Here is a 14030-nt window from a genome sequence, read left to right on the forward strand (position 1 = left end):
TGCTGATAAATACATTGATTAATGCCATTCATCTTCAGAAGAAAATAATAAGTATTGGGAAATTGTTAGCTTAAAGTAGTAGATGGAACTCCCTGGTGACTCAGACAGTAAACAATCTGCCTGCAATGAGGGTGAGACCTAGGTTCAATCCCTGGGTCAGGAAGATTCCCTGGAGAAGGGAATGACTACCCACTTCAATATTCTTGCCAGGAGAAGTCTTGGCTACCTCCAGACATTCAAGGCCTCAACTTTGAGAACCGCTGTTCCCTAGAAGATCTCAATGTTAGCCGGCTGAACAGAAGGTATAAAGATCTGCACTGTGCATATTGTTATATCTTCCATTTCTGCACTGTATAAAGGTCTCTTGAACTTGACTCTCATTTCTGATGAACTGTGAAATTATATAAAACAAATTCATGTAGTATGGAGACATAAATTTTGCCTTAGCCAGTCTATTAACAATATGAAAACTTCAGAGTGGTTTTTAACTCTAAAACTGCTTTTTTAATTTTTTATTAAAAAAGCACTAGCTTTTACCTACAAGCCCTTTCCCCTGAAGTCCTTTCATGCTATTTCAGATGTCATAAATAATTAACATTTCTAACAATTGAAGTAAGATTTATTTCAAAACAACTGCTTAGCTATCATTTAACTAATTTTTCTGATCACTAGTTTAACAAAGTTTTGTTTTTATTTTCTCTAAAAGTTTTGACAACAGAATCAGTCTAAAAATTAGCAGAAAAACTCTTACTCAGTGGTAAACTAGATTGCTATAGCCTTTCTGTTGGCAAAGAAGGCAGTTCATTTAATTTTGGAGTTAACAAGAACAAGCACCCATGGACATCTCCAAAAGTATTGTCAGAAAAGAAAAAAAAAAAAAAAAGTAATAAGAACCTCTCTTTGCCTATAATAAGGCAGGACTTCACATTCCCAGAGGAATTATAATTCTGTAGTTAATCAAGGTTTGGTTATTTTTTCTTATTCTGTACAAATTCTACCTCAAAAACTAGTCTAAGGTAATTTGAGCTTCATTCACCCAAAATTTTTCTTCCCCCCATCTCCTAAATACAAGTGATAAATAAGGAATATTTCACATCCTTCCTGCACATGTCTCCTCTTCATCCTTTTGTTTCTGTCTTGATTCCAATCTGCGACTCCAAAGAGTATGCTCCCTATTAAAGATAACCAGACCAACTCCTTCCCATGCTCCTGGATTCATACTTCACATCATTCTCTTTTCTTCCTTCTCTTTCCTCTCCATGTTTCCCTCCTTCCCTCCTTATTCTTCTGTTCTTCATTTATAAATAAATAAATTTATAATATATGTGTTATTTGTTTCTAAACTATTATTGAACACTTCTATTTCCATTGTAAAACTGAAGCTTGTCTCTTTATCATGAAAAATAAACTTCTCTGAAATTCTTCTCTGGGATAGCAGAAGAAACACAATGGATTTACACCTTCAGGATTAATTTCGTGTCAGAGGTGAGTGGAGATACTAATTCTTTTTATTGGTTTAAGGAAATAGAGTAACCCAGGAGTTAATGCCATGTATAGGAAGCTGCTTTATCTTCATACACAGAGTCAGCATTTACTTTTCTGCTTGATTTTCATACTAACACAGAACAATTCCTTGTTTATGTTAATACTATTAAACACTACTGCATTCAGCATCTGAGTCTGTTTCAAAGTATCAAATAGGAGAAACATTCCAATTTATGCATATAAATAAATGTGTGTATATATATATATGACAGATATTCATATGTATGTATATACAATTATATATAGCCTTGGATATATATATATATACACACACAAAACTAGAAATAAGCCAAATGTTCAAACTAAATCTATTTGGCCCATGAGTTCTAAAACTTGAAGTGGGACAAAATGCCAATACTTCACATGGATTTTTTGTTTTTCATTTTACTCAAATCTTTCTATATATCACAGACATTTTTATACACATTTAAACATAATAGCTATTATGAAACCTTTCAGAAATCTTACCCTGAGAAGATCAATTATCCTCTATGATGACTTAATTACAAATTATACATTTATTTCTTTTCAATTTATATATCTTTATGGACATAAGGCTGTATTTTGTCATCCTGCTTATTTAAATTATATGAAGAGTACATCATGAGAAACACTGGGCTGGAAGAAGCACAAGCTGAAATCAAGATTGCCGGGAGAAATATCAATAGCCTCAGATATGCAGATGACACCACCCTTATGGCAGAAAGTGAAGAGAAACTAAAAAGCGTCTTGATGAAAGTGGAAGGGGAGTGTGAAAAAGTTGGCTTAAAGCTCAACATTCAGAAAACGAAGATAGACGGGGAAACAGTGGAAACAGTGTCAGACTTTATTTTTTTGGCTCCAAAATCACTACAGATGTTGATTGCAGCCATGAAATTAAAAAACGCTTACTCCTTGGAAGGAAAGTTACCAACCTAGATAGCATATTGAAAAGCAGAGATATTACCTTGCCAACAAAGGTCCATCTAGTCAAGGCTTATGGTTTTTCCAGTTGTCATGTATGGATGTGAGAGTTGGACTATGAAGAAAGCTAAGCACTGAAGAATTGATGCTTTTGAACTGTGGTGTTGGAGAAGACTCTTGAGAGTCCCTTGGACTGTAAGGAGATCCAACCAGTCCATCCTAAAGGAGATCAGTCCTGGGGGTTCATTGGAAGGACTGATACTTAAGCTGAAACTCCAATACTTGGGCCACCTCATGAGAAGATTTGACCCTGATGCTTGGAGGGATTGGGGGCAGGAAGAGAAGGGGACGAGAGAGGATAAGATGGCTGGATGGCATCACCAACTCTATGGACATGAGTTTGGGTGAACTCCGGGAGTTGGTGATGGACAGGAAGGCCTGGCGTGCTGTGATTCACGGGGTCGCAAAGAGTCAGACACAACTGAGTGACTGAACTGAACTGAACTGGTGGACATACGAAAATAGATGCTATTTGTTTATGTTGAATAAAGCATTTTGAAAGAAAAATACACCTGTATATGTCTCTAAGGATGTGAATAATTCCATTTACATTTTATACACACAATAAAAATAAACATTTTTGTCTATATGTATATATAATATAAACAAACTATATTATACTCTCCTATAAAATAGTAACTAATCATATCACATATCAACTTTTTATGATATATGAACTCTGATTGTAAATTCCTTGATATGAAGGAGTATGGTTTCTTTCTATAACCCTAGTTTCTAGAATCCTTTCCTCAAACTAAGTAGGTATCAAAAATATGTATTGGATGAAATGCTGACTTATTTTGCAAATTAAATCTCTCTCCTCATCCTCTAGGTAAATCATTTAATTTCCTAAACCTGACATTTGGTGCTAAATCCATCAATCCTAGCATTTCTTTATAGGAGGATGTATATCCAGTTATGTATATGTCATTCCACTATTTTTTAAACCAAGTTCAGTTTAGTTTTCATATATTGACCTATGAGTTAATATAAGAAATTTTAGTTTACTTCTGTGAACCTAGGTGGCTTGACCCCACATGTCCAGGTCTCCTTTCATTAATGGAATGTGGGGATATCTAGTGTCTTCTTGGCCCCCACGAAGTGCCTGAACACTTTACACTGTTCACTTTCCTGATTCATGGTTAATCTATCTCCATGTATTTCCTATTTGTTATTTCACAAGCACCTCTGCCTTTATCCAACCCCTAAACACTGGTCATACCAAACACTCTACTTTCTTCTCATACCATCCTTAAAATTCACCCATTCTCTGTAAGCCGCTTATTCCAAGGTCTGAAGGTTTGTATTACAGAAGCTCCTTCAATAGCATCTGCTTCCATTTAATTAGTTGGGAAAGTGAAATTGTCACCATTGTCTGCAGTCAGTCTGGAAAATTTTTTAGCTGTGTAAGTTTGCTATTGCCAACAGATTTGAAAGTATCTTAAAAAGAAAGAAGTCAATGAATATTGGGTGAAAAAGTATAGTACCATCTTTATCATGAAAAAAAAACCTTTTTCTCCATCAGCATCCTCAATAGATCCCTATTGCCAGCTCCATCAGGTTCTACTTCTGTACCTTGTGGTTTAAGCTGCTTCATATCCACTAGACCTTATTTATTGCTACCCCTGACACATTATAATAGCTGTGTGCTTATAAGTATACTCAGGCCCCATATATTGCTCAAAAATGGGTTCACCTCTTCATGGATGTGGAGCCAAATGACATAACCAAGCCAAACAGTGGAAGAAGAAAGGATTTTAATATTTGCAACAAGAAGACTCTGAGGATATCTCCCAAAGTAATGTCTCTCCAAATAACAAGGTTGGGAAGTTTTAAGTTAAGGATATGTGCACGTATATGCAGTGGGCTTATAATTTTCCAGGTAGAGATGGACTTTTCTCAGATATACTCCCTTGATAGATAGGAAATTTCAACATAAAATTGGGACAAAGGTCATTCTAGGTTGAGAGAGACCAAGCTCTTGTTGGTTGAAGTTATGAGCTCTAGCAAGTGTTGGAATTATGAATTCTCAGGCTTCAGCAAGTCTGGTGGTTGCGTGCTCAAGGGATTGAGAGTCTGTAAAACAACTCAAGAATGTGCACCAGGGTAGTATTTACCTTTAAAATAGATCTGGGAGTCTTTACAACTGATTATCTGTGATGTGGTTAAGTTATTTTCCTAGTCTGGTAATAACGGTTTGTTCTTACATTCTTTTGTTCCCTGAAAGTCATTATCTATTGAGACCTACACTTCTGCAGGGCTAAGCATTGCAATCAGGCTTAGATCACAGAATAGTTTAGGGCCTAAAATGACTTCTATTACGTCCAGAAAGCTATGTCTTATTCTTCTTCCTCCTGAGATCTCTGACTCTCTGACTAAACATAGACTCCTTACCTTGCTGATGATACCTTCTTCCCTTCTACAATGTCTTACTTAGTGAATCTCAGGACCCACCTAATGTCTCAGCACTTAAAGGAAGATTTCACATCTGAATTGATGTTTGTCTTAGGAAGTTTATTAGGTGAAGATACTTATTATTTTTTCACCATTTCATTTCTTTCATTTTTAATTCAATTAAAAAAACATGCTAAAGGCAAATAAAATGCTTTAGTTCTTTCTGTCTGCTGTAATGCCATTGAAGTTTTAAGAACATCATAGGTGGTGTTTAAGAAATTTTTCACGGTTTCTATACAGAAAAACTAAAATGTAATCCTTCTGTGCTCTTTTATTTTTTTATTGCTACAGATGATGATTTATGAATTTTTTTCAGTATTTGGATATAACATTTTGCAGATTTTTTTCCATAAATTCTGGGACTGAGTTTTTGATATGCAAAAACTCATAGAAATTCAACAATAATAAGGTTTGAGTAGAAAAATTTATCAAACTCTGAGAGATGGTAGGGATAGGGAGGCCTGATGAGCTGCAGTCCATGGGGTCACAAAGAATCAGACATGACTGGGCAACTGAACAACAATAGGAAGATTTACATAATAGTAAATATCATTGTGAATTTTTCTTTCTTTACTCTGGATTTCCTAGGATAGACAGCCTGAAAATTCCCTTCTAGGCAATCACTAATCTGCCTTCTCTCACTTGTTGATATATTGAAACTATTATGATAATAACAGCATACTGTATATACTCTTTTTTAGTCTGGCTTCTTTTCATCAATATACTTATTCTGAGATTCATCCATCCTGTTGAGTATATCAATAGTTCATTCTTTTGTATTACTAAGTAAAATACCACAATTTGCTTATCCATTCATCTGTTGGTGTGCGTTTGTTTTTTTCCTAGATTTTTCATTATTGAAATAAATCTATGAAAAATAATGTGTAAGTTTTGAATAAAGATATACATTTATTTCTCTTGGTAAATACATAGAAGTGGAATGGTGTGATCATATAGAATTTGTATGTGTAACTGTTCAAGAAATTGTCAAATAGTTTTCCAAAGTGATTGAATCTCTGCAACAGTGTAAAAGAGCTCCACCTGTTACTTGCCCATGTGTGATTGAAACTTTTTACAATGTTAGTCATTCTACTGGTAAATAGTATAGTTCACTGTTTTTTTCTTTAATTTTTATATCTGGTTTTCATTTTTTGAATTTTTTAACTGGAATATAATTTCTTTAAAATGCTGTGGTATTTCCTGCTGTATAACATTGTGAATCAGTCATAGGTACACATTTATCCCCACCCTCTTGAGCCTTCCTTCCACCTTCCTATTCTACCACTCTAGGTCATCACAGAGCATTGAGCTGAGCTCCTTGTGCTATACAACAGTTTCTATTTTACACATAACAGTGTATATAGGTCAATGCTACTTTCTCAGCTTGTCCCCTTTTCCTTCCCTGTCTGTGTCCACAGATTCACTCTCTGTCTGTGCCTCTATTCCTGTCCTGCAAATAGATTGATTGGTGCCATTTTTCTAGATTCCATGCTGCTGCTACTGCTGCTGCTAAGTCACTTCAGTCGTGTCTGACTCTGTGCGACCCCATAGATGGCAGCCCACCAGGCTCCCCCGTCCCTGGGATTCTGCAGGCAAAGACACTGGAGTGGGTTGCAATTTCCTTCTCTAATGCATGAAAATAAAAAGTGAAAGTGAAGTCGCTCAGTCGTATCCAACTTTTAGCGACCCCATATATATGTGTTATTATTGATATTTGTTTTTCCATTTCTTTCTTCACTCTGTATGACAGATTCTAGATTCATCCACATCACTTCAACTGACTCAATTTCATTCTTTTTTATGGCTGAGTAATATTCCATTGTGTATCTGTACCACATCCTCTTTATCCATTCATCTATTGATGGACATCTAGGCTGTTTCCAAGTCCTGCCTATTGTGAGTAGTGCTTCACTGAACACTGAGCACCTATCAAAGGAAGCAAGAATACACAATGAAGAAAAGAAAGCCTCTTCAATAAGTGGTGCTGGGAAATCTGGGCAGCTATATTTAAAATAATGAAACTAGGACATGATCTAATATCGTATAGAAAAATAAACTAAAAATGAAGTAAAGACAAAAATGTAAAACCAGACACCATACAACTTTTAGAAGAAAACTTGGGAAAAATACTCTGACATAATTCACAAGGTATTTTTTTTTTATCCACCTCCTAAAATAATGAAAATAAAAATAAACAATTGGGACATAACTCAATTAAAAGCTTTTGCACAACAAAGGATACCATAGCAAGATGTAAAGAAAAATCTTGGAATGGGAGAAAATATTTGTAAATGAAGCAATAGATAAAGAATTAATATCCAAAATATACAAAGAGCTTAAGGAGTTCAATATTAAAAAAATAATAATCTAATCAAAAATGGGCAGAACACCTAATCAGATATTTCTCCAAACAAGACATACAGATGGTCAAGAGGTATATGAAAAGATGCTCAACATCACTAATTACTAAAGAAATGCAAAACAAAAGCTACAAAGAGATATCTACTCACACTGGTCTGAATGGCCATCATCAAAAATCTACAAATAATAAATGCTGGAGGGGGTGTGGAGAAAAGTGAACCCTCTTACACTTTGGTGGGAATGTATATTGGCACAGACATTGTGGAGAATAGTGTGGATATTCCTTAAGAAATTAAACATAGGACTACCATATAACCGAGAAATCCCACTACTGGGCTTATACTCTGAGAAAACTGTAACTGAAATTGTTCACTGCAGTTTTAATATACATTTCCCTAATAATTAATAATGTTGAATATCTTATCATGCACTTATCTGAAATGTGTATATCTTGTTTGGTTAAACATTTGCCTATTTTTATTAGGCTTTTTATTTCCTTATTGACTTTGACAGTTTCTAATGTATTATTTTATACAAGTATTGTAAAGATATAGGTTTTATTCTTTTAGTGAATGTCAAAGAGTAAAATTTAATTTAGATGAACTCTAGTTATCAAATTTTTGCTCTATGATATCATATCCAAACTACTTCTGCCTAACTCAGGCTTACAGAAGTTTTCTACTTGCCATTTTTGATCATATATTTAGTTTTAGGATCTAATTTAAATTCATTTTGAAACAGAGTTGAGGTATGGACTTAAGTTCAACGTGTCCATCAGTAGTGGATAAGGCAATGGCACCCCACTCCAGTACTCTTGACTGGAGAATCCCATGGATGGAGGAGCCTGGTAGGCTGCAGTCCATGGAGTCACACACAGTCGAACACAACTGAACGACTTCACTTTCACTTTTCACTTTCATGCATTGGAGAAGGAAATGGCAACCCACTCCAGTGTTCTTTCCTAGAGAATCCCAAGGACGGGGAGCCTGGTGGGCTGCTGTCTATGGGGTCGCACAGAGTCGGACATGACTAAAGTGACTTAGCAGCAGCAGCAGTCCATCAGTAGAAAAACAAATACACAGGTACACAATGGAATAATATCTATTTAAAAAAAAAAACAAACGAAGAATAAACTTTGCCATTTGCAGCAAAATTGTTAGATTTGTAGAGCATTATGTGGTTAGTCGCTCAGTCATGTCTAACTCTGAGCTCCCATGGACTGTAGCCCACCAGGTGAGAATACTGGAGTGGGTAGCTAATTTAGGCAGAAAAAGACAGATACCGTATGATGTCACCTATTTATAAAAATCTCAAAAATACAACAAACTAAAGAAGCAAAATCATACAAAAAAAAAGAAGCAAACTCATAGAGAACAAACCCGTGGTAACCAGTGGGGAAGTGTTAGAGGATAGGGTCAATATAGGGGTAAAAGTGTAAGAGGTACAAACTATTAAGTATAAAATAAGTTACAAAGATATATTGTACGACATGGCAAATATAGCCAGTATTTTATAATAACTATAAATGCAGTATCACTCTAGAAATTTTGACTCTATACTGCACATCTGTAACTTATATAATAATTTTTTTAAAGTAGATATATGTTCCAGCAATTCCAATTCTGGGTATTCATTTGGAGAACATGAAAACACTGATTCAAAAAGTTCTTTTAGGCACCCTGAAATTGTTCCATAGTACAGTGACACTCTGCTCAATTTTTAAATTTTCTTGTCTTACTATGTCTCATTTTTTGTTCAAATTCAAATTCACTAATCTTTCCTTCTGCAACATCTACTCTCCTGTTAATGGTATCCAGTGTGTTTTTCATTTCACACATTAAAAATATTAATAAAATCTCCAGAAGTCTAGTTTGAGTCTTCTTTTAAATGCCTAAACTTGCTGCATTTAACTTTCTACATTTATGGGATGTAAATATAACAGTTTTAATGTTCTTGTCTATTAGTTATAATATCTGTATTAGTTCTGGGTTAGTGTTGATTTGTAAATTTTGTCCTTGATATATGGCATATTTTCTGCTTCTTTGCATATTTGTTAAGTTCTGAATGGATATAAGACATCATCATTTTGGCGTATAGGTACTAGATACTGTACCTATTCCTCTATTGAGCTTTGGCCTGGAAGACATGTTATTTGAAAATAGCTTTATATTTTTTGGCCTTGCTTCTAGTATTTTTTAGGTTGGATTGAAGCAGTGATTAGTGTAGGTCTAATTATTTTCCGCTACTTATATGGACCTTTTCTATGTTCTCTGTTTCTTGTTTTGTGAATCAATAGTCTAGCTGTTGGGAAAAGATACCATTCCTAGCTATACGTGACTTCTGGAAAATCTATTCCTACTCTCGGCTGGGGCAAGTGAACAATATGGGAAACATTAGAAAGCAAGGTCAGAAATATAATGAAGTGGATGGTCAAGTAAGACTTTGAGGGTCATGTATGAAATTCAAATTTCATTTCAAGAAGAATAAGGAAACTAATACTATGGTGATAATCATTGTATAATTTATAAATATCAAATTAACATTGTAAAACTTATACAAAATTTTATGTCAATCATATCTCAATAAAGTTGAAACAAATAAAGAGTAAGCTATTGAAAAGATATAAGAAAAGAAGTATATTCCTTGCCCTTCCTGTTTACTGGAAAATTTTAATTCCTAAGTTTTCAACAGTATATAGATGGAAAGATGAAAGTAAAGAACAAATTATAGTGCTTTCAGCAGATGGCATTACATGTGGGGGGGGGGAGTTTGAAATCCAACAAAATCTCTTCAAAAAATAGAGATGATTTGCACCTGTAGAATAAAAGGGTTTTGTTAATTCAAAAAACACTAAGGAAGCCTTAATGATGGGTTCATATAAAAGATGTAAACATCAACCTATGCCTTCTAAAAGAGTTATGGTTTATTATGATTTATCAGAGAAGATGGTAAGTTAGAACAGGAAGAGAGGTTATCTGAATAATGAAATCATTCAGTAGGTGATTTTGGAATGAGCACTCCTGATATGTCTAGAGGAGTACATGGGACGAGAAGAGGGAATTGCCTATAGAAAGCATATCACAGCCATAGCATATAAGCATCAAAAATATCATGGTATATTCAGAGGAGATTAGGTAAATTACTTCTACTATAACATTGGATGCCTTAAAGTAGAAGTAAAAAGGGAAAAAATGGACGTTGGTGCTATACTGGGGATGATGTTTAGGACTAAGCTATTTAAACTTTATTCTATCAGCAGCAAAGAATTAATATAAATTTTTAAATAAAAGGGAGATTGGGATCAGTGTAGGACATAATTTGAGCAGTGCTTCAGGAAGAAAATCCCAACCTACCAAGTTCTGGATGACAGAGTAATGGGATGATATGAGCATGGAAAGCAAGGGAATGGAAAGACTTAATGCATTATAGGAGATACGATGAGGACATGAACCCGAATGGGTGATGGTGTGAACTGAAAAAAAAAAAAAAAAAGTATTATGGATTTACTAGGTCTCTATCTCAGTGATAAGTGCTTCCATATATTTTCTAATTTATTCCTCTCAATATCATTTTGATGTAGCCATTATTTTTCTGAAAATTAGAAATGAAACTCTAAAAGTTGAATGTCTTGCTTATAGCTCTATAGCTGAGAAACATCAAATTTAGACTTGAACCAGACCATCTTCTATATCCATGCTTCCAATTTTTTTTGTTTCACCACCCTTCAAGAAATAGACTCTTAGAAGTATTAGTTTATAATTAGAAATGAATATAGAAGGACTAGGAAAAAGAGATAAAAGAACTGGAAGAGAAGAGATAACTTTGATCTAGCACTTGACCACGGAGAGTGCATTTATTTAAAAGATAACAGAAAGAAAGGAAATATTGGAAAGGTAGGACAAAGAGAAGATAATGCTGAGAGTCAAGGAAGATGAGAAAATTATACTAATACTGATTGTTAAGGAGTTATTTCTCTTCTTGAAAAGATAAACTATGTATTTCTATCTTCTAAGGTAGGTGGGGGATTAGTCACACAAAAAGAATCTGATGGATAAGAAAGTTGATGCCAGAGACTTCATTTCTTGTTCACCAAGTTAGCTCATCAAAAATAGAGAAGATTGAAGGGGGCAAATTGAATGAGAATCAGATCATTGAGATTGTTGTCCTTTTTGTTTTATTTTGCTACTATTAAGAGGTTAGTATATATTTGTAAATACATGGAAATTATTGATGAGAAAAGAAAAATGAAGATCGTAAATGGTATGGCAATTTTTGATAGATCAGATAAAGGAGCGGTACAATTATATTAGTGGCATGAGTTACCTACCACTGGTGAAAAGAAAAGAGGCATGGATTCATATGAATTATATGGAAAGGAGACAGAGAGGTGAAAACAGAAATTATAATGTAATTTAAAAGTTCAGAACATGACTTAAGAAGCAGACAAGGTCACTAGAAGAGAGAAAGTGTACTGTCTCTTCACAAAGAAGAGTATTTTGAAAAGAATTCTACTTAAATGTATTGTAGATAATAGTCCTTCAGTTTCATAAGCCATCCAATCCAAGATGTCACACCTTTGAGGGAAACTATAAATAATTATAGGGGTTACCACAGTTTTACCTATAATCTGATTCTCACAGAATTCACAAATTCTCTAAAACATGGCTGCCACTCTTCCTTCCATCTCATGGGAGAGGATCTGGCTGCCACAAGGCCTTTGATAGACCTTGTTCACTATAGTTTAGAAGAGATTATTCCTTCACTTGTGGTTTCTTCCACCACTGAATTTTTCTTTCTTTCTTTTTAAGTAGAATTGAAATGTTCAAAATTTCCACCAGGCCATGAAAGATTCTATTTTTCAGCCAAACTCTCTCTCTTTTTTTTTCCAGGCAGGACACATAAAATTTAATTTCCTGACCTCTTTTGCTGATGTATAGCAGTCATTTTTCCACCACATTAGACTAGGTAATCTATTCTTAGGGGAACCTCCTCAAGCCTGACTGATATTCTGCATTTTTCTTTCTTTCCCCTATTTTATACATATATATTTTTAATCTTTCTTCCCCATCAAATTTTCTGCTGTGGAAATATGATAATAATCATAAAATATCTAGGGAAAGATAGAATATATTTATTAGTCCATGATGCTAAGATGAAGTCAGAAGTAGAAAGGTCATGTTTTCCATTTTTGAAAATAAAGTGAAATAATAAATTTGCATGTTGAGAAAAGTCCACAATCTCAGTTAGAAATATCCCATTTGTAGATTGTTTTGATACTGGTATCATGTTGGAAGATGAATTCTAGTGTCAATGAAAAGTGCTGGTACAATGACAGCTGTGGAGACAAATATCTTCTATTAATGCAAAGAAGACACAAAAATACCACTGGATTTTTTGCCATCCTGTCAGAATTAGTCACCCAACTTGCTTTCAGGGGACTGCCAGCATGCCACCTTGTTTCCTTGACAAGGCTAAGCACAGGACCAAGTTCAGAGAGGGCACACTCTTGCTTGTCATGATAATGTTAGACTCTTCCTATTTTCCTCTCTATTTATCCTGTGGCCCATCAGAAAAATTAACACAGTCCACATGTTCTCATTTTTTCTCTCCACAAACAAGACACTGGACAGCTGTCAGACTGGAATAACTTCTACTCACAATCAATTTGTATCTGATTCAAAGAACTGAGCCAGAAATGCAATGAGAAAACCCATTCCCATTGCCTGGAGGTTTAGGATGAATCTGGCCAGAGGGTGGTGAGAAATGAACTGGTGCAGTTGGTCAGTACAGACTGTCTATCCTGTAATGATATGATAAGCAGCATTAAGCATTTATTGAGAACTTTCTGTGATTGTGCCATTGTACCAAATGCACTGCCCTGTAGAAAACCGAGGGGAAAAAGTTTACAGTTTAATTGGAGATTGACTTACATAAGGAAAACATAAAGTCCTAATATTCTCAGCGTGAAATGGATGATGCCAAGTAAAAGCTATAGGAGTTTAGAGACTGGGGAGCCCAGCACTCATGTTCAGTTAAGCTATATGTTAAATATATATAATAAGTCATCCCTTACAGTAGGAGTGAGTTTTTAAATCTCAGTTATCTGAACTTGAAATCTACCATTTGAATTTCACTCAAATATTTATTTTACTTGGCTCTGTAAGCCAGGTGCTAAATTGTTCTTTTGTGCCATTTTTTTCCTAAGAATGTGTCTGAAAATTTGAATAAGTATGTAAAGCTAAATATTCTGATTTATGAACTTTTAAAATGACCTTTAGTATTTCACTGGGGCTTCCCTGGTGGCTCAGAGGTTAAAGCGTCTGCCTGGAATGCAGGAGACCTGGGTTCAATCCCTGGGTTGGGAAGATACCCTGGAAAAGGAAATGGCAACCCACTCCAGTACTCTTGCCTGAAGAATCCCATGGAGGGAGGAGCCTGGTAGGCTACAGTCCATGGGGTTGCAAAGAGTCGAACACGACTGAGTGACTCTGCTTTACTTTACTTTAGTATTTCATTAGATAAGACAGAATTATAGCATTAAATAATATTAATGGAGATGAAGTGTACTGGTCAATATAGAACACTGGCAATGTTAAAAAGGAATATAAATGGTATAAACAGCTTTAGCTAAAGGGATTTGGGTCTTAGGGAAAAGTTTAGTTATGTAGTATACAAAAATTTCACTAATAAAGTAATAACAGTGTGCT

General features: G+C 34.8%; 1 non-coding gene across 1 annotated transcript; it reads left to right on the forward strand.

Annotated features, from left to right (window-relative positions):
* Positions 1-13616: 13616 nt before the first annotated feature.
* On the forward strand, positions 13617-13688 carry TRNAS-GGA (transfer RNA serine (anticodon GGA)). The gene has a single exon. It is a non-coding gene; the product is annotated as a tRNA-Ser (tRNA).
* The last annotated feature ends 342 nt before the right edge of the window (positions 13689-14030 follow it).

This window comes from Budorcas taxicolor, chromosome 22 (assembly GCF_023091745.1).
Source record: "Budorcas taxicolor isolate Tak-1 chromosome 22, Takin1.1, whole genome shotgun sequence".
Classification (NCBI taxonomy): Eukaryota; Metazoa; Chordata; class Mammalia; order Artiodactyla; family Bovidae; genus Budorcas; species Budorcas taxicolor.